This window comes from Taudactylus pleione, unplaced genomic scaffold, assembly GCF_031769625.1.
Source record: "Taudactylus pleione unplaced genomic scaffold, aTauple2 ptg000673l, whole genome shotgun sequence".
Taxonomy (NCBI): Eukaryota; Metazoa; Chordata; class Amphibia; order Anura; family Myobatrachidae; genus Taudactylus; species Taudactylus pleione.
The window spans coordinates 1,198,854-1,223,867 of NW_028285075.1; the positions used below are offsets into that span (position 1 = coordinate 1,198,854).

Consider the following 25,014-nt stretch of genomic DNA (forward strand, 5'->3'; position numbering starts at 1 on the left):
AACCAATCAGCTCCTATCATTTTACAAGCTGTGTTTTGAAAAATGATTTTGTTGGTACATTATCTCTCCACTTTATTTCTGTCAAAGGATTAGTACATCCAACCCACAGTCTTTCCAGTAGAACACGTTATAGTAAGGGCCTTAGGGGGTAGTTGTTTTAAAATCAAACATATTAGACGCTAGCTTTTGACCTAGGTGTCGACTAAGGTTTTTTTTCGTTGTTGTTTATTTTTGCCCTCCCAGTAAACTTTTTTTTCTCTTTCCAGGTCTCAATATGTCTCTTTCTTACTTACCAGCTTTCTCTGTCTCTCTTTTCCCTTCCCCTGTGTATCTTTGCCTACCACTCTGCCATGCCGTGTCACCCTGGAGGCTTATGTTTAGAACAGTCTGCCTCTGGGCTGTCGTGATGATGTCATTTCAATCAGCGTTCAGCTTTGTTATATAGATATTGTAAGGTGTAGAAACTAGAGATATAACAGCCCAAGCCTTTGTGGACACACTTCATTATTGTGAATACAAATCAGTTTGTCAGCCAAATAACATATCTTGGTAAACATTATTGTATTCAAGTTTGAGTTTGCAGTTCACATGGTAAACTGTTTAAAAATACTGTACAATGTTGACATTTATTTGTTCGGCGTTTCGGCAGGGAACCTATGCGCCCTGGTCCGACACCCTCTGCCGCCTGCCTCATGCACATGTGATTTCATGAGGTCCCAGAAGAGGAGGCCTGGAGCAGAAAGCTGGGCGCTGGGTTCGTTCTAAACATGCTCCAGGTACCTCTGCAGGCAGCAAGGATGCCTTACAAGCAGCCCACAAGCCACATACAAATGTTACCAGGGCAGTGAATGTGCCGCCCCCTTGGACTGTGGCACCTTTCAATTGCAATATACTATGAAACTTGTAACTTTCTAGCTCTCTCTTAGGGGTATTTTAGAAGTGGAGATGTTGCCCATAGTAACCAGATTCTAGCTAGAGAAATGCTAAGTAGAATCTGATTGGTTGATATGGGCAACAACTCCACTTCTAAAAACCCGCACTTTAGTAAAAATATACCCCTTAGAATCTAAAACTTTTCCACCGGGCAACACCTGGGTCACTTTTACTAGTTTATAAGTTATTACTGAGACTGAAACAAAAGAACCATTTGTCTTCCAAATGAATCACCCCTGCGCTGCGATATGCTGAACGGATAACTAAGTACAGAACCATATGCTAAACAGGAGCCGTTCATTTTGGAGTGATATAAACACACGTGAAGAGAGATGCCGCGCATCCCACAGAGACAGGAATACGCATTTGCAAAAATTTACAGTGCTCTGTTAGTCACAGTAATTGGCTTTCAGAACACAAGAACAGGAAGAAATATAACTACACAAGACATAAACAGAAGCAGCAGTCGTAAAAAACTTTCATACAAAGTGTTAGTCTGACGATATTTCACTGGAAAATCTCCCCAGCGACATTAGCAAAATTATAACAAGGAACAAAGTTGTGTTACGTGCGCGATGCAATGACAGAAATATCTGCACGAGACAGAAATGCATGTGCCTTGGTTAGGTAGTGGCACGTACGTTACACATTCACAGTAAATCACTTATGGCTGAAAGTTTTTGTACAACTTTTACTGCTGAATAAAATAAGAGCAACCCTTGTGACAGAGGTGCTGTGTTTTTGTGTTATTGTGAATATTCGTATACTATTCCACAAACCAGAGCTGGATTAGCCACTAGGCAAACTAGGCTCCTTCCCAGGGCTTATTGATCAATGAGAGGCCCGGCTTGCTCAAACCCAATTTTAGGTGGGTGGGTGTTTTTTTTTGACAAATGGCGGATGGATCAAACCTTAAGGCCCCAATTGTGTCTTAGGGCCGGATTCCATTAGCTGCGAAAAGCCGAGATCGGTGAAAAGTGCGATGATTCATTCGCCTGTTTGGATGCGATGTTTTCGCCATGCGCATCCCAGCTTTTCTCCCTATTCAATTCCAAAACAGGCAAAAACGCAGATAGGCGAATGTATTGAAAAGCGAAACTAACGAAAAGGACAGCATTTTTGGGGGGAAATCAGTCTGTACCCCATAAAAAACCTCACTGACCCTGGGAATCAATATAGAAGCGTATTAATAGCCCTAATAAAAGTATTTAGTGATCTTATTTTGAGTCAAAGGACTGTTATATGCTTATTTGCATAAGTGTGGAAAAATTATATAATGCAATGTGTTTTTTTGAGAAAAATAAGTACCGTAGTTCAATTTGGGGTACATGTAAATGGGTACTAGTATATTTTGGTGTCTCTCAAGTGAAGATTTAAAAAAATTTAAAGAATACACCTGCTGCAGCCTCCTGCAATCCTAAAAACACCTGTCTCAACCTTATAGCCCCCCAAAATACCAGGCCCCCTACTTTTTACCCCATTTCCAACACAAAATTTTCGCCCCAAAAATGACAAGTCTTCTTTTGGGGTGAATTAAGATAATTCTTTTTTTTTAACCTAATTAGTCATTAGGGGGGTGTCCAAATAGTTCTGAACCAAGGGCCTGATTCAGTCCGCTCGCTAACATGCGTTCGTACGCTGCCGTCAGCAGCCAGAGTATGCAAATCCCGCGATCGCTAGCAAGACATTAGCGCCCACTATGTCTTGCTGTGTGATCGCGGTATTTTTTTAAACGCCCACCAGCCTGACACAAGATGCCCACTTTCCCTTAGTAACACACTTCATGTCCAGGAAGTGTATGAAACAATCAATAACATCGAGTAACATCGGACCCATACGGAGCACTTGTGGCTGACCATACCCTACCGCAACACTGCGAGTGCTTCAGTGTGTAATTCAGCCATGTGACGTGTATGCTGACGCCGCATCTTAATTATGTACGCCCCTGAAACGGCGTTCAGACGCACAGACACGCCTGCGTTCGCACCACCACACCCCCCGTTACTATCGACCACCCCTTGTCACCACCCACAAACGGCTCCTCCTGTCACTCACATACCTCCCAACTGTCCCACATTCAGCGGGACAGTCCCGTTTTTATGGAACTGTCCCGTGGTGGGGGGGAAGTTGGGGGAAGCATACACGCTGCTCTGCATAGCAGAGCAGTGGGTATGATGCTGTGCGCACGTGCACAGCATCTATCCACAGTATGGGGGGGGGAAAGCCCGGGGGCAGCCCAGCATCTCGGAGATGCTGGACACGCCCCTTAGTGATGTAAACAGGGCATGCCGCTAGGCCACGCCCCCTATACACACGGGCCATGCCCCTTTTTGGGAACACGCGCACCCAGGGCACTTGGATGTCTCGGGGTGCTATTAACACATATTGGGAGGTATGCACTCATGCTTGCGGAGCGTCTGTGTACAAGGGGCGATCACTTCGCGATCGCAGTGACTGGTTCGCGCACGCGCACTGTGTCTTATACACATGCGCAGATTGCAAACATTGGCAGGCTACGTGCGAACGCATCCTAGCGAGCGGGTCTAAATCAGGCCCCAAGTCCCCACATTTGTACCCTAAAATAGGGATTTTGCACTTCTTTTCTCCTGCCTATTGCTGTTACAGTAAGGAAACTAGGCCTTGGGAAATGTAAGTCTCTCTCTCTCAGTAAGTGGAGTTGTTGCCCATAGCAACCAATCAGATTCTATCTATTATCTTCTAGAAGGTGCTAGATAAATCATAAGTAGAATCTGATTGGTTGCTATTGGCAACACGTCCACTTCTAATAACCCGCACTTAAATATACTCCTAAATGTGTCAAATTCCCCGGCAAAGTTGACTAAGGGCCTGATACAGAGATGTACTCAATGCCGATATATATGCAGATCAAGCGATTGTTTGCCATTGTGCATGTGTGTAAGTCGCATTGCGCAGACGCAGCGATTGTTTTGCGACTACAAAGGATTCAGTCACAAAGTAGTCGCATTTGGGCGAGTTAACGGGTGCTGGTTAGGCAAACGCAGGTGTGTCTGACCGTTTAAACGCCGTTTCATTGGTGCGCATAAGTTAGTAATTTATCTCCTTTACAGCATGAGAGCTCTCTGCCTATCAGGAGAGACGCTGTGTGTGAGACAGGTCAGACTTGCCGCATATGCTGCGTGGCTGCCCGATCCGCATCGATGTACCGATGTTGTGCGTGACGCTGGACGGATATGAGAAGGCAGCAGTGGGCTTCCCTATGCTCGGGGGTTGTTTTGGAAACATTATCATATCTTTGCAGCTGCGTTCCGTGTGAAATCGCAGAGGTGATCGCATTAGCGTCCAGCGCTGAATCAGGCCCTAAATGTATAAAAGGTGAAACAAAATTACACCATTTACTATTAAACGTTGTCTATCTGATGCATAAAGGGAAAGAAAATATCCCCATGAATTTGCCCATTTGTTTGATGCAGTAACAGTACATATGTCTTGTACCAGAAGAGCAGGCACTTATGGCGGGAGTGCCATGTGTCTGTTCATCGTGTCACCTGAACAAGAAGTTCATTAAAATACCTGTCTGTGTCAGTGGCGGCTCCAGAGGTGGGGGCTGCAGCGCAGTCCAAAATTCAAATAGGAGAACCACACCAACTGCCACCCCAAACGCTGCCAAACATCGCCGTCCGGGACTCACTGGCAGTTGGTGTGGCTCCCCTATTTGAATCTTGGACTGCCCTGCAGCCTCACCTCTGGACTCTGTGACATATAAGTACTGTAGATCTCCATGCTTGTTCATTTTGCTGAGGGGCAGCCAGAGGTGTCACCGGGTCTGGTGACACCCAGTGCACACTCCGACTAGGGAGGCGTGGCCTAAAATAAAGGGGTGTGACCTCACGGGGGATCCCCATGACTTCAGTCCGGGGGCAGTCCAGCATTGCCGGAGATGCTCGACTGCCCCCGGAGACTGGGCTGTCAGCGCGGTCGGCTCCTCTTCTATGACAGCAGCCGGGTGCTGCAGGAGAATATCACTCTGCAGCACCCTGCTCCTGTCACTGACTACAGAGTTACTGGCACCTGGGTGGTGGCCCGCACCCCTCTCATGAAGCCACTGGGGGCAGCTGCTAAATAAAGTCTTGAGCACATCTAAATTAACTTCCACCTTGCAGTATGTCTCCATTATAACTGAGCTGTACAAGCAGCAGCCATTTTTCTGGAGACCAAAAATGCACTGAGACCTATGTAAATAACTCAGTCACTATAAAGGTTCAGAAGCTGTGGGCAAACCCTTGGGAGGATATGGCATGCCCCAACATGTAGCACGACCATGTGTCCTTCCTGGGATCTTACTGTTCAGATTCGCAGGAAATGCAAGTTGGCAGTAATGTGTTGTTGTCATGTGCACTTTAAGACACGTTTCTTGAACAATGTCATTACTGACCGTACACTACTCTATCATTTCATCAAGAATTCTTATTATAGTACCTTTCTAGATTTCCTATTTTCTTTTTACGTTTATTTTTAAGTTTGTATAATTTTTTTTCAAGCTTTATTCATAGCAAATAAATTAAACATAGACAAAGAACTGAGATGCACCCACGCATGTCAGTTTTTTGGCTTATTTTTCATAAAAACTTTCATTCTGCATTCTCATCTTTGTGATGAAAAATAATTAGAGGGGATTTTAATAACAGCTACTGTATAAATAGCTACCCGGAGACCTAATGCCCAGTGACACTGCAGGATCACACGGCGAAATCAGTTTCTGTCATATACCTTTCAGCTATATAGTCTGCCAGAATGAAATACGTGAGCGAGCAAAGTGTGTGAGTGCCAATAAAATTGCTTTGCATCTGTGCCAATTACAGGTCCCAAAATGAGGCTGCCCTGGCACTCCAGACAGGCAGCCAACCCCCACATTTGCATGATGACTGCTTCTGGTACCTGGTGTCATTTCGCATCCACAGGACGTGACATTTAGGATTGCATTTCTCTCATACCTGCTGAGATCCATTCCACCACCCAGTAAGCATATTGATCGTCAGTCATGCATCTTGCAGGAAGCCATTAGACCTGTTTCATCTGAAAGTGTTCTTCCCTGTCACCTGTGTGTCATAACAAGTGACTACTCAGTGGCCTGAGGGCTTGGTACCAATCTGTATGTCCTTTTTAATTGGAACACCCTTTTCTAGGGTAAAGAGTTTTCAAACATTTTAGCTGATTCTTTAATTAACACACTAGAAACATCACAAAACAAGTGTATGCAGCCATTTTGTGAGCTGAGCCAATATGCCTGAGAATTAGGACGGAGTGCATTTCATCTGCAAGGAGTTAAAGTAAACACCCGAGTCTGTGGGTGTCGGCCTCTAGACAAGAAGGGGCTAGTTGTTTAGTGAGGTAGTGTTGTGGGGTGGGGTTAGGTTTGGTTAGTCTATAGGATTGGGCAGAGGGTGTGTCAGTGCTATTTCAGAGATGCTGCTTGGCAGCCATTTTATAGAAATTTCTCTGGTCGGCTGTTTCCCCGCCCTCCCTCCCTTAATCATTGAGTTGTTTGGTGTCGGCTTTTCTTGTGGCGGGAAAGAACGGTAGCAGTCGCCATCTGTCTTTGGAGCTTGAGGTGCTCTCCCTTCCAATACATGGCTTAGGCTGATTTTACCCTACTAGGGTCAGCGGCAACCGCCTAACCAGGTGGGCCTCACGTCGTGTCATTTGGGTGGGAGGTGGATACCTTGGGCGTGGTAATGGGCTGGCTGCTCGCCTCCCATTTAGAAGATGGATGTGAGTATGCAGTTGGTGATCTTGCATTGTGGGGCCGTTCTTTCTGCGCCACCATACTTTGTCTGTCTTTCTTTCTTATTCTATTAGTTAGTTCAGTTATACATTAAATAGTTTAATTAGTTTAAAATTAAATAAAGCTGACCTTCCTTTCCCCTTATATAAGTCTCTGTGTCATTATTTCATTATGACTATGGTTGATGATTTACCCTGCACTGTTAGGAGGGAACACTCATCAGGCGATGGGGAGTTTATACATTCTACCAAGTTGCTAAGCACCAGTGACAATGCCGTGGCGGCCATTTTGTAAGATGGATCAATACACAAGAGATTGAAACCTTTGACTCAAAGGTTGTATGCTCATGAATATCAATTCAGCTCACAAAACAGCTGCATCCGAAGCTTATATAATATAATTTTAAGTATATTCGTAACGGAACTAGCTAAAACATTTGCAAAGATTTGTTTTACATTTTTTTTATCACTGTTTTTAACTTCATATAATATATATATATATTTTTTGTGTTGAGGTTATCTACTTTACAATGTTGGTTAATATTCCTTTATAAAACATAATGGGACTGATACCAAGTTACTGGCAATTGCTCCCCAACTGTCAGGAGTAAAATGCATTCAGTAAACAAGCTGCAAATGCATGCAGTTACACCTATTGCAAGATAGCTGCATGTCGGCACCAGTAGTATATGTGCTAGCTGTATGTTAGACATTTCTCACACGCACTAACAACACCCATGTTTTTTTTTGCCATTTGTTTTGCATAGGTGCACATGTACATATGCAGCAATTCTTTAAGGTTTAAAACCGCATGTATTTTAGATTACTTGTTATATGCAATTTAGAGGCGTATAGGAGAACTCTATCTTTAGAGAATTCAATTGTCCAGACAGAGGACGATTCAGATCCACATGCAAATGCCATCGCAGCTGCACAGAGGAGTATTAAGAGAGGAGGCCCGTGTGCATTCCCCGTCTGGGGCCCCCTCCTCTATCCCTGGCAGCCGGCCACATCACCGCAGCAGCAAACTCTAGCGGCAGCCATTTTCCCAGAGATGTCCAAAATGCTGGGAAAATGCCCACGGCAGCCATTTTACAGGTGATTTGTGCAGCACTACAGCCAAAGCAGGACTTCATAAAAGTAAGTATTAAAAAAATATGGGTGCATTGTGTGTGGTGTGGGCCCCGCTACTGCAGCTGCGATCTCTTACATATCGCAGTTGCGAAAATATGTCCAGTGCTTAGACACGGCCACTGAAAGCATCTCAGATCCGCCGCTCATGCACAAAGCCGGACACATCGAACGCAGATCAGGAGGCCATCAGCTCTCTGAGTAAGTCTAAAGGCGCCCAGCCATCTGCGATGGATTGTCGCCATGCTGCAACCCGGCATCGCAGGATCACAGAAATCCAACATGTTAGATTTCACAGATATGACAATCACGATCAAAAACTGATCGTGATTGTCAAATCGGTGAAATTTAACATGTGAAATTTCAGCAATCCTGCGACCGCTGAACATTGATGGTGCCCAGCTGGCATTTCCGACCGGTGGATCGGCGTTTCCCATCTGATCGCAGGATCGCGAGATCCTCGATCAGATGTACGGTGGCTTGAAGCTGCCGCAGGCACAGCGGATCTCCAGACACGTAGAGGGTTGTCCTGCTGCGAGCAAGGACACAGTGGCTAATTTATGCAGGCCCTGAAAACAGTGTTTAAACGGTCTGACATGAATAAATCACATCACCCTAATTGCACACAATATAATCATGTAACAAGGTACCATATACAAGAGAGAATATTGCCTTTTGTTACTTATTAATAAATGCGAAAGTTGCACTTTAATACAATATACAATTAAATACAAATTAAATTTAAATAAAATGTTGTATTTCCCCTTCTTTAAAATCATGTGAGAATTCTCTTTCCTGCTGTAATCTAAAGGAAAACGTCAAATAGGTAATGCAATTAGACGCTAGCTCACTGATTAATTAGCATCACAGATATATTTTTAAGTACTATCAGCTGGAGGGGTCAATAATCAGCCAATCAGAAGTGGTTAGATTGTGTTGCTTATCATGATTCCTGTGTATTATTGCACCAGCTGTCTGCTACCTGTCCGAGAGCTTCCTAATAAAAAGTGTATTTGCGATGTATCCAGAACGAATTATGGGCCTGATTCAGAGCAGGACGCTCTTTGAGAGAGCTCGCTCTGAATCAGGGCGTCCCTTTTTTTTTTTAAGGAAGGCCTCCTGGCCACTCCCATAGCTGTGGGTGGCAACCCACAGCTTATGCAAGCGGCCAGGTGATGGTCGCGATGGTCAAGACCATCGCGACCATCGGGCTTGCGACGAGACCCTTGTAGTAGGGTCTCATGGCCGTAAGCCCCAGTGGACTTCCTGCTTCACTGTGCGCTCGCGAGTGGGTCTGAATCAGGCCCTATGTTACAACTACATGAGTAAGCACTTACTGTATTCAATCTATACTTGCCTGTCCTTGCTTACAGTACCTCCATTCTCCCTCTTCAGACGCAATAATGCGCAAATCAATGACACGCAGAAATATATATAAGTATGCATGTGCGTTTTTTACGTACAGTCGCAGTATGGAAATCTGTATCTTACATAAAGGACAAACACATCCGGATAATGCCCAATAATTGTATTTCTGACACAAAGCCATGTATAGTTTTACCCAAAGGGGAAATGTATAGCACCATTCACGTTTTTGGTCAACGGTTCCCGGCTGCAGAGTGCCGACACTGACGAAAATTATAAAAGTATTCTAAAAAGTATTCAAATACCAATTTTTTTGTAGGAATCTTTCCAAGTTTATTTTTAACGCAAGAGGAAGGTCAAAGAAATAATTAAAGAAACATTAAAAGTGTATTTGCAATTCTGTATACAGTAATTGGGAAGAGCCAAGGGTTGTGCTGGTTGTCCCACAGCACTAGGGGGGTCATTCAGACCCACTCGCAAGCGGCAGTACGCTCGCAAGTGGGTCGATGTTCCCCACTGTGCATGCGCACGACGGAGGGAGCTCCGTCGTGTGCATGCGCGAGACCCAGACTGCGCCAGCCAAGCTGTCGCTCCGGGTCTCGCACCAAAGGGGGCGTGCTGTCGATGGTGACTGACAGCACGCCCCCTTTGGTGGGCGTGCCGGGGCCGTGCCTGCCAGACGGAGGCGTTCCCATGGGAACACCTACTGTCTGAAGCCGGCCCCATCACTAGTGATGTCAGTGGGAGTGATTTTGGCTCTGATAGAGCCAAAATCACTCCAGGACTTGTGGCTGGAAAACCCTACCGCAGGGTTTTTGTCGCAAGTCTGATGGTCGCGATGGTCAAGACCATCGCGACCATCTTTGTGGACGCTCGTATATGTTGTGGGTGGTGACCCACAGCTATACGAGCGTCCAGGAGGACGCTCCATTTTAATGGAGGAGGGCCCTGATTCAGAGCGAGCGCTCTGGTCAGAGCGTCCGGCTCTGAATCAGGCCCTATATCAGCATTCCAAAGGTGAAACAATATTATATTAAAATATAAGAGCACATTTTTAAGGTTAGATAATTATATACAGAGTAAAATTATATGATACTAGACAGGATGACTAGGGGCGTGCGAGCAATGCTATAAGATGGTGTCCCTGGTACATTGCTATAAGATGTTGTCCCTGGTGCATTGCTATAAGATGGTGTCCCTGGTGCATTGCTATAAGATGTTGTCCCTGGTGCATTGTTATAAGATGGTGTCCCTGGTGCATTGCTATAAGATGGTGTCCCTGGTGAATTGTTATAAGATGGTGTCCCTGGTGCATTGCTATAAGATGGTGTCCCTGGTGCATTGCTATAAGATGGTGTCCCTGGTACATTGCTATAAGATGGTGTCCCTGGTACATTGCTATAAGATGGTGTCCCTGGTGCATTGCTATAAGATGTTGTCCCTGGTGCATTGCTATAAGATGGTGTCCCTGGTACATTGCTATAAGATGGTGTCCCTGGTACATTGCTATAAGATGGTGTCCCTGGTACATTGCTATAAGATGGTGTCCCTGGTGCATTGCTATAAGATGGTGTCCCTGGTACATTGCTATAAGATGGTGTCCCTGGTGCATTGCTATAAGATGTTGTCCCTGGTGCATTGCTATAAGATGGTGTCCCTGGTACATTGCTATAAGATGGTGTCCCTGGTGCATTGCTATAAGATGTTGTCCCTGGTGCATTGCTATAAGATGGTGTCCCTGGTTCATTGCTATAAGATGTTGTCCCTGGTGCATTGCTATAAGATGTTGTCCCTGGTGCATTGCTATAAGATGTTGTCCCTGGTGCATTGCTATAAGATGGTGTCCCTGGTGCATTGCTATAAGATGGTGTCCCTGGTGCATTGCTATAAGATGTTGTCCCTGGTGCATTGCTATAAGATGGTGTCCCTGGTGCATTGCTATAAGATGTTGTCCCTGGTGCATTGCTATAAGATGGTGTCCCTGGTACATTGCTATAAGATGGTGTCCCTGGTGCATTGCTATAAGATGGTGTCCCCCTGGTACATTGCTATAAGATGGTGTCCCTGGTACATTGCTATAAGATGGTGTCCCTGGTACATTGCTATAAGATGGTGTCCCTGGTGCATTGCTATAAGATGTTGTCCCTGGTGCATTGCTATAAGATGGTGTCCCTGGTGCATTGCTATAAGATGGTGTCCCTGGTGCATTGCTATAAGATGTTGTCCCTGGTGCATTGCTATAAGATGGTGTCCCTGGTGCATTGCTATAAGATGTTGTCCCTGGTGCATTGCTATAAGATGGTGTCCCTGGTGCATTGCTATAAGATGTTGTCCCCCTGGTACATTGCTATAAGATGTTGTCCCCCTGGTACATTGCTATAAGGTGGTGTCCCTGGTACATTGCTATAAGATGTTGTCCCTGGTACATTGCTATAAGATGGTGTCCCTGGTACATTGCTATAAGATGGTGTCCCTGGTACATTGCTATAAGATGTTGTACCTGGTACATTGCTATAAGATGGTGTCCCTGGTACATTGCTATAAGATGGTGTCCCTGGTACATTGCTATAAGATGGTGTCCCTGGTGCATTGCTATAAGATGGTGTCCCTGGTGCATTGCTATAAGATGTTGTCCCTGGTGCATTGCTATAAGATGGTGTCCCTGGTACATTGCTATAAGATGGTGTCCCTGGTACATTGCTATAAGATGGTGTCCCAAGTACATTGCTATAAGATGGTGTCCCTGGTGCATTGCTATAAGATGTTGTCCCTGGTGCATTGCTATAAGATGGTGTCCCTGGTGCATTGCTATAAGATGTTGTCCCTGGTGCATTGCTATAAGATGATGTCCCTGGTGCATTGCTATAAGATGGTGTCCCTGGTGCATTGCTATAAGATGTTGTCCCTGGTACATTGCTATAAGATGGTGTCCCTGGTGCATTGCTATAAGATGGTGTCCCTGGTGCATTGCTATAAGATGGTGTCCCTGGTGCATTGCTATAAGATGGTGTCCCTGGTACATTGCTATAAGATGGTGTCCCTGGTACATTGCTATAAGATGGTGTTCCTGGTACATTGCTATAAGATGGTGTCCCTGGTGCATTGCTATAAGATGTTGTCCCTGGTGCATTGCTATAAGATGGTGTCCCTGGTGCATTGCTATAAGATGGTGTCCCTGGTACATTGCTATAAGATGGTGTCCCTGGTACATTGCTATAAGATGGTGTCCCTGGTGCATTGCTATAAGATGTTGTCCCTGGTGCATTGCTACAAGATGGTGTCCCTGGTACATTGTTATAAGATGGTGTCCCTGGTGCATTGCTATAAGATGGTGTCCCTGGTGCATTGCTATAAGATGGTGTCCCTGGTGCATTGCTATAAGATGGTGTCCCTGGTGCATTGCTATAAGATGGTGTCCCTGGTACATTGCTATAAGATGTTGTCCCTTGTACATTGCTATAAGATGTTGTCCCTTGTACATTGCTATAAGATGGTGTCCCTGGTGCATTGCTATAAGATGTTGTCCCTGGTACATTGCTATAAGATGTTGTCCCTGGTACATTGCTATAAGATGGTGTTCCTGGTACATTGCTATAAGATGGTGTCCCTGGTGCATTGCTATAAGATGTTGTCCCTGGTACATTGCTATAAGATGTTGTCCCTGGTGCATTGCTATAAGATGGTGTCCCTGGTGCATTGCTATAAGATGGTGTCCCTGGTGCATTGCTATAAGATGGTGTCCCTGGTGCATTGCTATAAGATGGTGTCCCTGGTACATTGCTATAAGATGGTGTCCCTGGTGCATTGCTATAAGATGTTGTCCCTGGTACATTGCTATAAGATGTTGTCCCTGGTACATTGCTATAAGATGGTGTTCCTGGTACATTGCTATAAGATGTTGTCCCTGGTACATTGCTATAAGATGGTGTCCCTGGTGCATTGCTATAAGATGGTGTCCCTGGTGCATTGCTATAAGATGGTGTCCCTGGTACATTGCTATAAGATGGTGTCCCTGGTGCATTGCTATAAGATGTTGTCCCTGGTGCATTGCTATAAGATGGTGTCCCTGGTGCATTGCTATAAGATGGTGTCCCTGGTGCATTGCTATAAGATGTTGTCCCTGGTGCATTGCTATAAGATGGTGTCCCTGGTGCATTGCTATAAGATGTTGTCCCTGGTGCATTGCTATAAGATGGTGTCCCTGGTGCATTGCTATAAGATGTTGTCCCCCTGGTACATTGCTATAAGATGTTGTCCCCCTGGTACATTGCTATAAGGTGGTGTCCCTGGTACATTGCTATAAGATGTTGTCCCTGGTACATTGCTATAAGATGGTGTCCCTGGTACATTGCTATAAGATGGTGTCCCTGGTACATTGCTATAAGATGTTGTCCCTGGTACATTGCTATAAGATGGTGTCCCTGGTACATTGCTATAAGATGGTGTCCCTGGTACATTGCTATAAGATGGTGTCCCTGGTGCATTGCTATAAGATGGTGTCCCTGGTGCATTGCTATAAGATGTTGTCCCTGGTGCATTGCTATAAGATGGTGTCCCTGGTACATTGCTATAAGATGGTGTCCCTGGTACATTGCTATAAGATGGTGTCCCAAGTACATTGCTATAAGATGGTGTCCCTGGTGCATTGCTATAAGATGTTGTCCCTGGTGCATTGCTATAAGATGGTGTCCCTGGTGCATTGCTATAAGATGTTGTCCCTGGTGCATTGCTATAAGATGATGTCCCTGGTGCATTGCTATAAGATGGTGTCCCTGGTACATTGCTATAAGATGTTGTCCCTGGTACATTGCTATAAGATGGTGTCCCTGGTGCATTGCTATAAGATGGTGTCCCTGGTGCATTGCTATAAGATGGTGTCCCTGGTGCATTGCTATAAGATGTTGTCCCTGGTACATTGCTATAAGATGGTGTCCCTGGTACATTGCTATAAGATGGTGTTCCTGGTACATTGCTATAAGATGGTGTCCCTGGTGCATTGCTATAAGATGTTGTCCCTGGTGCATTGCTATAAGATGGTGTCCCTGGTGCATTGCTATAAGATGGTGTTCCTGGTACATTGCTATAAGATGGTGTCCCTGGTGCATTGCTATAAGATGTTGTCCCTGGTACATTGCTATAAGATGTTGTCCCTGGTGCATTGCTATAAGATGGTGTCCCTGGTGCATTGCTATAAGATGGTGTCCCTGGTGCATTGCTATAAGATGGTGTCCCTGGTGCATTGCTATAAGATGGTGTCCCTGGTACATTGCTATAAGATGGTGTCCCTGGTGCATTGCTATAAGATGTTGTCCCTGGTACATTGCTATAAGATGTTGTCCCTGGTACATTGCTATAAGATGGTGTTCCTGGTACATTGCTATAAGATGTTGTCCCTGGTACATTGCTATAAGATGGTGTCCCTGGTGCATTGCTATAAGATGGTGTCCCTGGTACATTGCTATAAGATGGTGTCCCTGGTGCATTGCTATAAGATGTTGTCCCTGGTACATTGCTATAAGATGTTGTCCCTGGTACATTGCTATAAGATGTTGTCCCTGGTACATTGCTATAAGATGGTGTTCCTGGTACATTGCTATAAGATGTTGTCCCTGGTACATTGCTATAAGATGTTGTCCCTGGTACATTGCTATAAGATGTTGTCCCTGGTGCATTGCTATAAGATGGTGTCCCTGGTGCTTTGCTATAAGATGGTGTCCCCGGTGCAGCTATTTATCTCTCTTCCTCATTTTTTTCCTCTTCTTTCTCCCGTTCTTACTCCATCTCTCTTTCCCCTCCTCTGTCTATTGCTCTTATCAATACTTGGTTTTATTATATAGATTGGTTGATTTTATTATATGGATTATCCTTAGCATAGACTTTCTCTTTTCATCTTCACTTTTGTACTTTTCGGGGGCATGCTCGCCTTTTATCCTCTGTAGCAGTGTTTCTCAACCCCTTTCCTCAGGAACACTCACAGGTCACATCTTTGCGAGACCACTTAGCTGGTGCACAGGTGTATGACCCACTGCCACATTTTATGCTTCCACAGCTGACCTGGAAAACATGGACTTGGGGTGCTGAGAACTGAGTTTGAGAACAAACGTTCTACCCGGTTTTTCTTTTACTTTCTATACATCGAGTTTACATCCCTTTGTTGTTTGTTTTTGTCATTTCTTCTATACTGGTATACATTTTCGGTTGCAGATAATGTTGTGATGTTGTTGTTGGGCGATTATCAGGAGTCATGTAATGAGTAAGCATAGGAAATAACAGAAATGTTGGGAGACTTGGGGGCCTATTCATCAACACTAAAATAACGCTTTTAAGGACATTTTCCTTAAATAACGTTATTTTGGTATTCATGTAGCCACTTAGCACAGGAGATATCACAGATATCTCCTTGCTAAGTTCCCCTGCGTTAATTTCCACACTCCCCATACATTAGTACATTAGTATGGGGATGTGGAAATTGTGGTATTCATCAAATTCCGAAAATTATCAATTTTCGGAATTTGATGCAGTTACTATTCGCCACTGTGAGGTGGCGAATAGCAGGTGAAACTTACCTGTATCCGCGTGTGCAGGTCCCCCGACGAGTCCCTCCGGCGCTCTGCTCCGTCCTCAGGCTCCGGAGTCTGGTCGGACATGTGTGCTCCCCAGCAGAGCACAAGAAAGTTTAGACAAAAAAAAAAAAGTTTTTTTTTTTTTCTAATCTGTCATGTGGTCTGCAGGGAAACCACATGACAGACCAGCAGGACGGAGCCGGAGGCTGCTGCGCGGACAGGTAAGTCGGGGGGGGGGGGGAGGTGAGCGGAGGGGGGAGGGGGGGGGGGGTACACAAACTTAACGCATCTGTAGGCAGTGCTGCGCATGTGCTGGTTTTACAGATGTAACAGCGCATGCACAGCACTGTTTCCAGATGCGATAAGGTAGTGTAGGCAGGGAAAAGTATCTATTTCCCGAAAAGCTGTCATCGCAAAAATGACAGATAGATACTTATGGAGAGGTGGAATGATGAATTCCACCTATAATTAGCTAGAACTCCATGCGAGTTCCAAAGCTAATTATCTCCAGAGAATTTTTAGGTTTAATGAATAGGCCCCTATATATGTGTGTTGTCTGAAAGTGACATCATTGACACTGGTGGGAAGGTTCAAGGTTCCATAATCCAGCACTCTCAATGAAGATAAATACCTTGGCCCGGTCCCACCACATTTTAGTAGTCACTACAATCCAAAGCAGTGCAGCACTCAGGTTCCATAATAACTGCAATACGGTGAAAATATCCTGAAGACAATTTGCTATAAATTGAAACGTTGATATTTTCACCATGTTGCAGTTATTATGGAACCTGTGCCGCACTGGTGTGGATTTTATATATATATATATATATATATATATATATATATAGCGAGTAAAATAAGTAATGAACACAACAACATTTTTCTCAGTAAATATATTTGTAATGGGGCTCTTATCCACACATGCAGAGAATTCAAATCATAGATGTCCATAAATTAAGGTATGTGTACTAGTGTGAAATGACACAGGGAAAAAGTATTGAACACACTTACTGAAATTTATTTAATACTTCATATAGAACCCATTGTTGGTAATGACAGATTGAAGACGCCTCCTGTATGGAGAAACTAGTCGCATGCATTGCTCAGGTGTGATTTTGGCCCATTCTTCCACACAGACAAACTTCATATCTTGAAGTTTCCGTGGGCCTCTTCTATGAACTCTGGGCCTGATTCAGACCCGCTTGCGAGCAGGTCGATGGTGCCCTAGTGCGCATGCGCAAGACGGAGGGAAGCCGTCGCTCCAGGTCTCGCACCAAAGGGGGCGTGCTGTCGATGTTGATTGACAGCACGCCCCCTTTGGTGGGCGTGCCGGGGGCGTGGATGCCAGACGGAGGCTTTCCCATGGGAACGCCTACCGTCTGGGTCCGGCCCCACTGACATCACTAGTGATGTCAGTGGGAGTGATTTTGGCTCTGATAGAGCCAAAATCACTCCAGGGCTTGCGGTCATCGAGACCCTACCGCAGGGTCTCGTCGCAAGCCCGATGGTCACGATGGTCTTGACCATCGCGACCGTCATCATGGACGCTCGCATAAGCTGTGAGTGGTAACCCACAGCTATGCGAGCGTCCAAGAGGCCGCTCCAAGTTTAGGTAGGAGGGCCCTGATTCAGAGCGAGCACTCTGGACAGAGCGTCCGGCTCTGAATCAGGCCCTCTGATCTTTAGTTTGTTCCATAGATTTTCAATTGGATTCAAGTCAGGAGATTGGCTGATTGCAGCTTTATTTTCTTTCTCTGAAACCAATTGAGAGTGTCCTTGGCTGTGTGTTTGGGATCATTGGGGCAGATGTATGAAGCTGTGGAAAGTGATAAAGTGCAGAGTGATAAATGACCAGCCAATCCGCTCCCACCTGTCATTTTTCAAACACAGCCTGTAATATGGCAGTTGTGAGCTGATTGGTTGGTCGTTTATCACTCTGCACTTTATCACTTTCCAGAGCTTCATACATCTGCCCCATTGTCTTGCTGAAAATGTCCACCATTGTTTCATCTTCACCATCCTGGTAGATGGCAACACATTTTTATCAAGAATGTCTCGGTACATTTTTCCATTCATCCTTCCTTAAATCACATGAAGTATGCCAGTACCGTATGCTGAAAAACAGCCCCACACCATGATGTTCCCACCTCCAAACTTCACTGTTGGTATGGTGTTCTGGGGGTGATGTGTAGTGCCATTTCTCCTTCAAACATGGTGTGTATTATGGCATCCAAAGAGTTCTATTTTGGTCTCATCTGACCAGACTACTCTCCTAGTATTTCACAGGCTTGTCCAAATGTTGTGCAGCAAACTTTAAACGAGCTTCAACATGCTTTTTCTTCAGCAATGGAGTCTTGCGTGGTGACCATGCATACAGGCCATGGCGGTTGAGTGCATTACTTATTGTTTTCTTTAAAACAATTGTACCTGCTAATTCCAGGTCTTTCTAAAGCTCCCCACAGGTGGTCCTTAGCTATTGGACAACTGTTCTGATAATTCTTTTCACTCCTCTGTCAGAATCTTGCAAGGAGACCCTGGTCATGGCCGGTTTAGGGTTAAACGATGTTCTTTCGACTTCCGGATTATGGCCCCAACAGTGCTCACTGGAACATTCAGAAGTTTAGAAATCCTTCTGTAACCAATGCCATCAGTATGTTTTGCAACCTTAAGGTTGCAAAGGTCTTCAGAGAGCTCTTTGCTTTTACCCATCATGAGATGTTTCTTGTGTGACACCTTGGTAGTGAGACACCTTTTTTTAGGCCATCAGTTGGGACTGAACCAGCTTATATTAATGTGCACTGACAAGGGGCAGGATTGCTTTCTAATTACTGATAGATTGCAGCTGGTGTCTTGGCTTTCCATGCCTTTTTGCACCTCCCTTTCTTCATGTGTTCAATAATTTTTCCCTGTGTCATTTCACATTATTACACATAACTTAATTTATGGACATCTATGGTTTGATTTCTTTGCATGTGTGGATTGCATGGGTTGTTGCTGACATTTGGTGAAAATGTCATTACAATAGCCCCACTACAAATATATTTACTGAGGGAAATGTTGATGTGTTCAATACTTATTTTACCTGTCATTTTGATGACAGAGTAGTAATTATATTCTGTTTTTACTTTTGATGACCTCTCTTAAGGGGTGTAGTAGGTATTACCGCCGGCTGGCAGCGGAAGCACGGCGGGGTGAAGATCACGATCGCTAATTAAGGTAAGTATCGCTAACCTAATTCCCCCCCCAACACTAACCCTCCCTTAGGGGTGCCTAATCCTAACCTTCCCCCCAAGTGCCTAACCCCCCTGTAAGTGCCTAAACCTAACCCCCCCTTCCCCACAGCCTAAACCTAAGTCTCCTGGGGGGGTGCCTAACCCTAACCTCCCCCCGGGGGTGCCTAACCCTATCCCCCCTTCCCCTAGCCTAAACCTAACCCTCCCGGGGGGGCTGCCTGAACCCTAAGTCCCCCCCTGGAGCCCCTAACCTAAAAGGCTGTCCGCGCCCGGCGCCCGATTTACCTTCGTTCGGTATGCTGGGTGTCGGCTCCAGGCGTAGGTCTAATGATAGGCATTGGGATTTCAACACCTCCCCCCCAAGTGCCTAACCCCCCTGTAAGTGCCTAAACCTAACCCCCCCTTCCCCGCAGCCTAAACCTAAGTCTCCTGGGGGGGTGCCTACTCCTAACCTCCCCCCGGGGGTGCCTAACCCTAACCCCCCTTCCCCTAGCCTAAACCTAACCCTCCCGGGGGGGCTGCCTGAACCCTAAGTCCCCCCCTGGAGCCCCTAACCTAAAAGGCTGTCCGCGCCCGGCGCCCGATTTACCTTCGTTCGGTATGCTGGGTGTCGGCTCCAGGCGTAGGTCTAATGACAGGCGTCGGGATTTCGACACCTGTCATTAGTACTTTGCCAGTATTAGACAGTCGGGAAGCCGCCGGTCGGTATTTAGACCGTCGGCTTCCTGACTACATCCCCTCTTATTAAGTAACACAACAAAATAAATAACATTCCAAAAAGAGTGTTAACACCACACTAAACCACTGTGTGAATCATTTTTTGTCCAAAATGGACAAAAGAACGTGTAAAGGTTTCTATTCATGGGTATAGCGATGAAAACTAATACAGAGGCGGTCAGTTCCAGACACAATATATTCCAGTAAAAATGCCATTTTCTTTAATACTCTGGTATTTCAATGTAAATCTGACAGATAAAAAGGGCCATCTACAGCCAGTGCTTCTTAACAACACTTTCCTCAAAGGATTGACTTTAGATTTATACAGTAAGTGATACAAGCTGAGTTACTTACTGTATGCAACGCTCACATTATGGAATGATAATAGCATCAAATCTATGCGGAATGTCACCAAAACCTGAAGTGCTGTCAATTACAAACATACATTGCACCAATTTTCATGTACACTATAAAGATAGCAGATGTATATATTTACTGACAGATCAATTTGTGTAACATGTTGAAATGGAGAGCAGTGTTAATTTGAAAAGACATTATATTGAAACATATATTTTATACATAGTAATATGCTTTATAGCACTAGATACGACATTGATAGTGATGTTTCCTACAAAGACATTGCTTGGGAAAGATAATCAGCCGTTCCAATATTTGTGTTATAATTTGGCCGCAGGAGACACTCGTATTTATATAATGTTCAACTTGTGCGTAGAGTGTTATGAAGTTGCATAATGATGTTATATATAAATAGACAGTGCTTGTCCATCAGTCATGAACTGAAGAGTCAGATAAAGCTGGGAAGTAAACAGCCTGCAGGCAAGCAGACATTATGTGGATATTAACATCCTAATGTGTTCACAGTGGAGTTAGCATTGAAAGAAGCAAGCCTGCCAAAAATACGTTTTTATTTTTAATGTAGATCATTGTAGCAAGCTGTAAGAAAAAAAGTTGATATTTATCATTTGTCCTTGATTTTTTTATTATCTCAGACTGCTATGAGTTATTTATAGTTTCCACAGTGCTATGTAATAAACTTGGCAACTACTGTCACATGATGTGGTGAGCAGACATTTTGGCTGGCCTCTCTCACTTCCACTGTGACATCCTTCCTCTCTGTCTCCCTCCTCTGCAATCACATGACCAGCATGAGAGCCAATGCCTGCTTAGCAGACTGACTGTGTCTGTGTCCGGTAGCCATATTTGTTGTCCTCCAGATAGATTTTGATCAGTATAAGGCGAGCTAACAAGTACGCGTAAAAGATATTTAACTAGCCACTTGCTTTAAAATGGACTTAGTGTATCGTTATCTTGAAAAATGTAACATAAATAATTTGTTGTACAGTTATTAACAAACATACCATTCTGCAGAATATCAGCTATACATTTTTTCTCCGCCCTCTTTATCGAGTACCTCTTGGTGTAATTACTATTCTGTGGGCCAAATATCCTGTGACACTGGGCCTGATTCAGACCCGCTCGCGAGCGATATGCGCTCGCAAGCGGGTCGATGGTGGCCCAGTGTGCATGCGCAACAAACCATCGCTCCGGGTCTCGTACCAAAGGGGGCGTGCTGTCGATGTTGAGTGACAGCACGCCCCCTTTGGTGGGTGGGCCGGGGGCGTGGCTGGCCAGACGGAGGCGTTCCCATGGGAAAGCATACCGTCTGGGACCGGCCCCACTGACATCACAAGTGATGTCAGTGGGAGTGCTTTCGGCTCTGGTAGAGCCGAAAGCACTCTAGGGCTTGCGGCAACGAGACCCTACCACAAGGGTCTCGTCACAAGCCCGATGGTCAAGACCATCGCGACCATCTTCCTGGCCGCTCGCTATAGCTGTGGGTGGTCACCCACAGCTATGCGAGCGTCCCGGAGGCCGCTCTAGAAAAACAGGGGGCCGGCCCTGATTCAGAGCGAGCGCTCTGTCAGAGCGTCCGGCTCTGAATCAGGCCCACTATCACTAATATCATTCATAACCAATGTGATAAACGTTGGCAATCGTGGCACAGTTTGATGATGCCACGAGCGGTTTCACAGGAACACAGTAAGCATGTTAATGCCGGTACCTGAGATTGTATCACCTTCATTAATAGCCATGAATATTTATACCGGTGCAGAAGCTGGCTAACTTAAATCAGACATGTACAAAGGAAAGTAAGAAGCTAAAGAAATGTCTCAGCAGGTAAATTTATGACCCATCTTTGTCTGTCTGTTACAGCGGCGTAGTGGGCCCCGCCCCCTACGTGCATGACAGCATGACATCACACAAAGGGGGTGGGGCTGCCGGCATCGGGAACTTCAGCATTGCCCGTAGCTTCCTGAGGACGCTCCGCGGGGCTGCACAGACTGCAGGGTGCCCGCTAGCCAGAAGCAAGGGCCGTGGCGCAGCAATGGTTCCATCCACAGAGCCCTGCGCCCTGTGCAGTGGCACCAGTAGTGCGCCCCTAGTTATAGCCCTGGTCTGTTATTACCCAGTCTTGTTCTATGTTCTCTGACTATGTTCCCAATTGTAAAACTGAATATTCCCAATTATATAGCAGAATATGTTGATAATATAGTGTATAAATAACAATTAATAATAAATAATTATATGCTTAGCTGATTGCTCAGATCGCTGTCTAGCGTGCAGGTGATGTTTCAATTATAAACATAATTGTTTTCATGCTCACAGTTTATGTCAAAACTTAAACATGTCTTAAATTATTATTATTATTATTATTATTATTATTATTATTATTATTATTATTATTATTATTAGTATTATTATGTGTAAATAGTTTTCTTAGTACTACAGAATACTAAACTAATTAGCTATTATAGGAAAAGAAATTAAAGTCCTATATACCAGTTCTGAGTCTGATTAAACTCAGATGCTTAAAGGCTTCAAGGTCACCCGCCTGCAAGTTTATTTCCCCCCAGATCCGCGGGTAGGAGTGCTGTGATTTATTTTTCCCCGGCCGACCCGCAGCCTGATCTTTCCTTTTTAGATTGTGCGCTTTATTGCCTAGCTTTAGATCGCTATAAAGTCTCATGATTTCCTTTCCTCCCTCCCTAGGTAATTTTAGCATGATAAAATATACCCCTATGGTTTCATCCTCTCATTGGTGCAAGGATATAAACCGCACAGGGCAGGTGCTCTGGTCTTATCTCTCAGACGCACTACAGAAACTGCCGGGAGTTACGAAGGGAGAGTAACAGCAGGTCTGGAGAGATTGTAAAAAGCGATTAGATGTATTGAGAATGCTTAATTACAAGGTATAATCTCGTCTGAGGGCTTTGTGTTGTAAACCTTCACTTTCGATGGAAATTGCGACGGAGGGAGGACATTTGTTAGATTTTCACACGTCATCATTATCATCTTAATCAATTACGTGTGACACAGGAAAGGGAGAGGATTCTTATCCGCCATAGCAATCCCAGCCTTTATATTCTCATGTCCGTATGCCCTGCAATTTACTTATAAGATCCATAGGAAAATCTTTCATAACTTCTCTCACGGAACAGCCGCAGCTTATACAAAGCTATAGTGAAGGGATCTCACTCAACAGAACCTCATTACATCCTAGATTATTATTGCAATACTATATTGTTTGTGGTGGGTGCCAAACAATAGCAGTTGATGAGTTAAGGGAATCAATCTGAGAAGTATTTTAAGTTATAGGAAAGGTTCCTGGACTGCACACCGTGAATACAGTATATATAATGGGAGGTGCTACCTGATGAGACTAAGGGCCTGATTCAGAGCCGGACGCAATTAGCGCTCGCTCGTCCAGAAAATAGGGGTCTCTATACAAATCAACCGTTAGCTCTTTGCGGTCTGTTCACGCCTCTAGGTCTGAACGAGCGAACAAAACTTGCGGTCGTATTTATTAGATTAATCGAGTACATCGACCAGGGTATGAACTGCTCGCTACTCTTGGGGTTGGTTTTTGCTACCACAATTTTGCGAGCAGTTCTGACTATAAAATAACCCAGTGACGTGGTCAATGATGCTGCTGTATTAATTATGCACACCCATAAAACGCCCGTTTTGACCTTTAAGCACGCCTGCGTTCGGATCTCCACTCCCCGTTTTCAAGCAGCTTCCCCCGTTACCACCCACATACGCCTACTCCTGTCACTCAAATTAGCAGGCATTCGCTATTTTGCGAGCACATGAATTTCGACCGCACTGACTGGTTCGCGCATGCGTATAACGATCCGTACGCATGCGCAGTTGGGCAAACATCGCTCGGAGCGAACGAGCGGCCGCTTACGAGCGGCTCTGAATCAGGCCCTAAGTGCAGGCACAGAAACAGACAAATCTCAGGTGCACAACTCCAAATTACTGATAATTTATTTTATTAACAGTTTCTTATATAGCGCAGCAAATTCCCTCGCGCTTTACAATTAGGTTGTAAAAGACATACATACATACATAAGGGTAAGAGGGCCCTGCTCGCAAGCTTACAATCTATAGGGTAATATATATAAATGCAATAACATTTTGTAATCAATAGAGGTTTATAGCATAATCTTGGCCAAGGTTATGGGCCTACCCACCATATCCAGGTAACCTCTTTCGGGTAGGTCCCTAACATACTAGGGTTCAAATCCAGAGTGCAGGACACCCCCAAACTAGCCCAGGTAAGCCGCCCCAGGGCACCGCCATAGTAAGAAAAGTGCAGTGTGAAAGAGATAGTTAAGAGCAGCCACAGCTGGTAGTGTATGGCTTATATATATATATCTATATATCTATATATATATAGCGTCCCTGAAAATGCCTGCAATATTTATAGTGTGTACTCAGTGGCTCTTTAGAGAGGTAGAGTTCTTTCTTTCTGTCTCTATGATATATGCACTATTTATCTGACTTCCATCCAAATATATTTCTTTTCCCGTACTTGGTGAAATATGTTTGAGGAGGTTTGCGAAACGCGTGGCTGTGTACATCAGTTCAGTCCAGTTTGGTATGCTGCTCCTATTTCCCACTGACCTTTTATCTGTGATTTATCATAAGCCCAGCGTGCAGGATCAGGCACATCAATCCTAAAACCTCTTTATATCATCACTGGCATCTTTTTAATTCCAAATAGAGCAACAGCACTGTATGTATTTACAGGAGAAAATATCTTGTCATTGCAGCTCACAGCGGAAAGTTTTCAGGATGGCGTACATTTAAAATGACATCTTCCTCACCCAGGAAAATGGTCATGTTTGTTTCTCAGCATATGTTACTTGAGATGCCTGTGAGTTCTCTCCTGGCTCTTGAATGCACTTCCAGGAGTAGCGTTTGTCACAGTCGAAGCCTGA

The 25,014-nt window shown here is 44.8% G+C and overlaps 1 protein-coding gene across 1 annotated transcript in view; it reads right to left on the bottom strand.

Annotated features, from left to right (window-relative positions):
- CAMTA1 (calmodulin binding transcription activator 1) overlaps positions 1-25,014 on the bottom strand; it is a 1,701,345-nt gene that overhangs the window by 1,102,080 nt on the left and 574,251 nt on the right. The window lies entirely within an intron of this gene.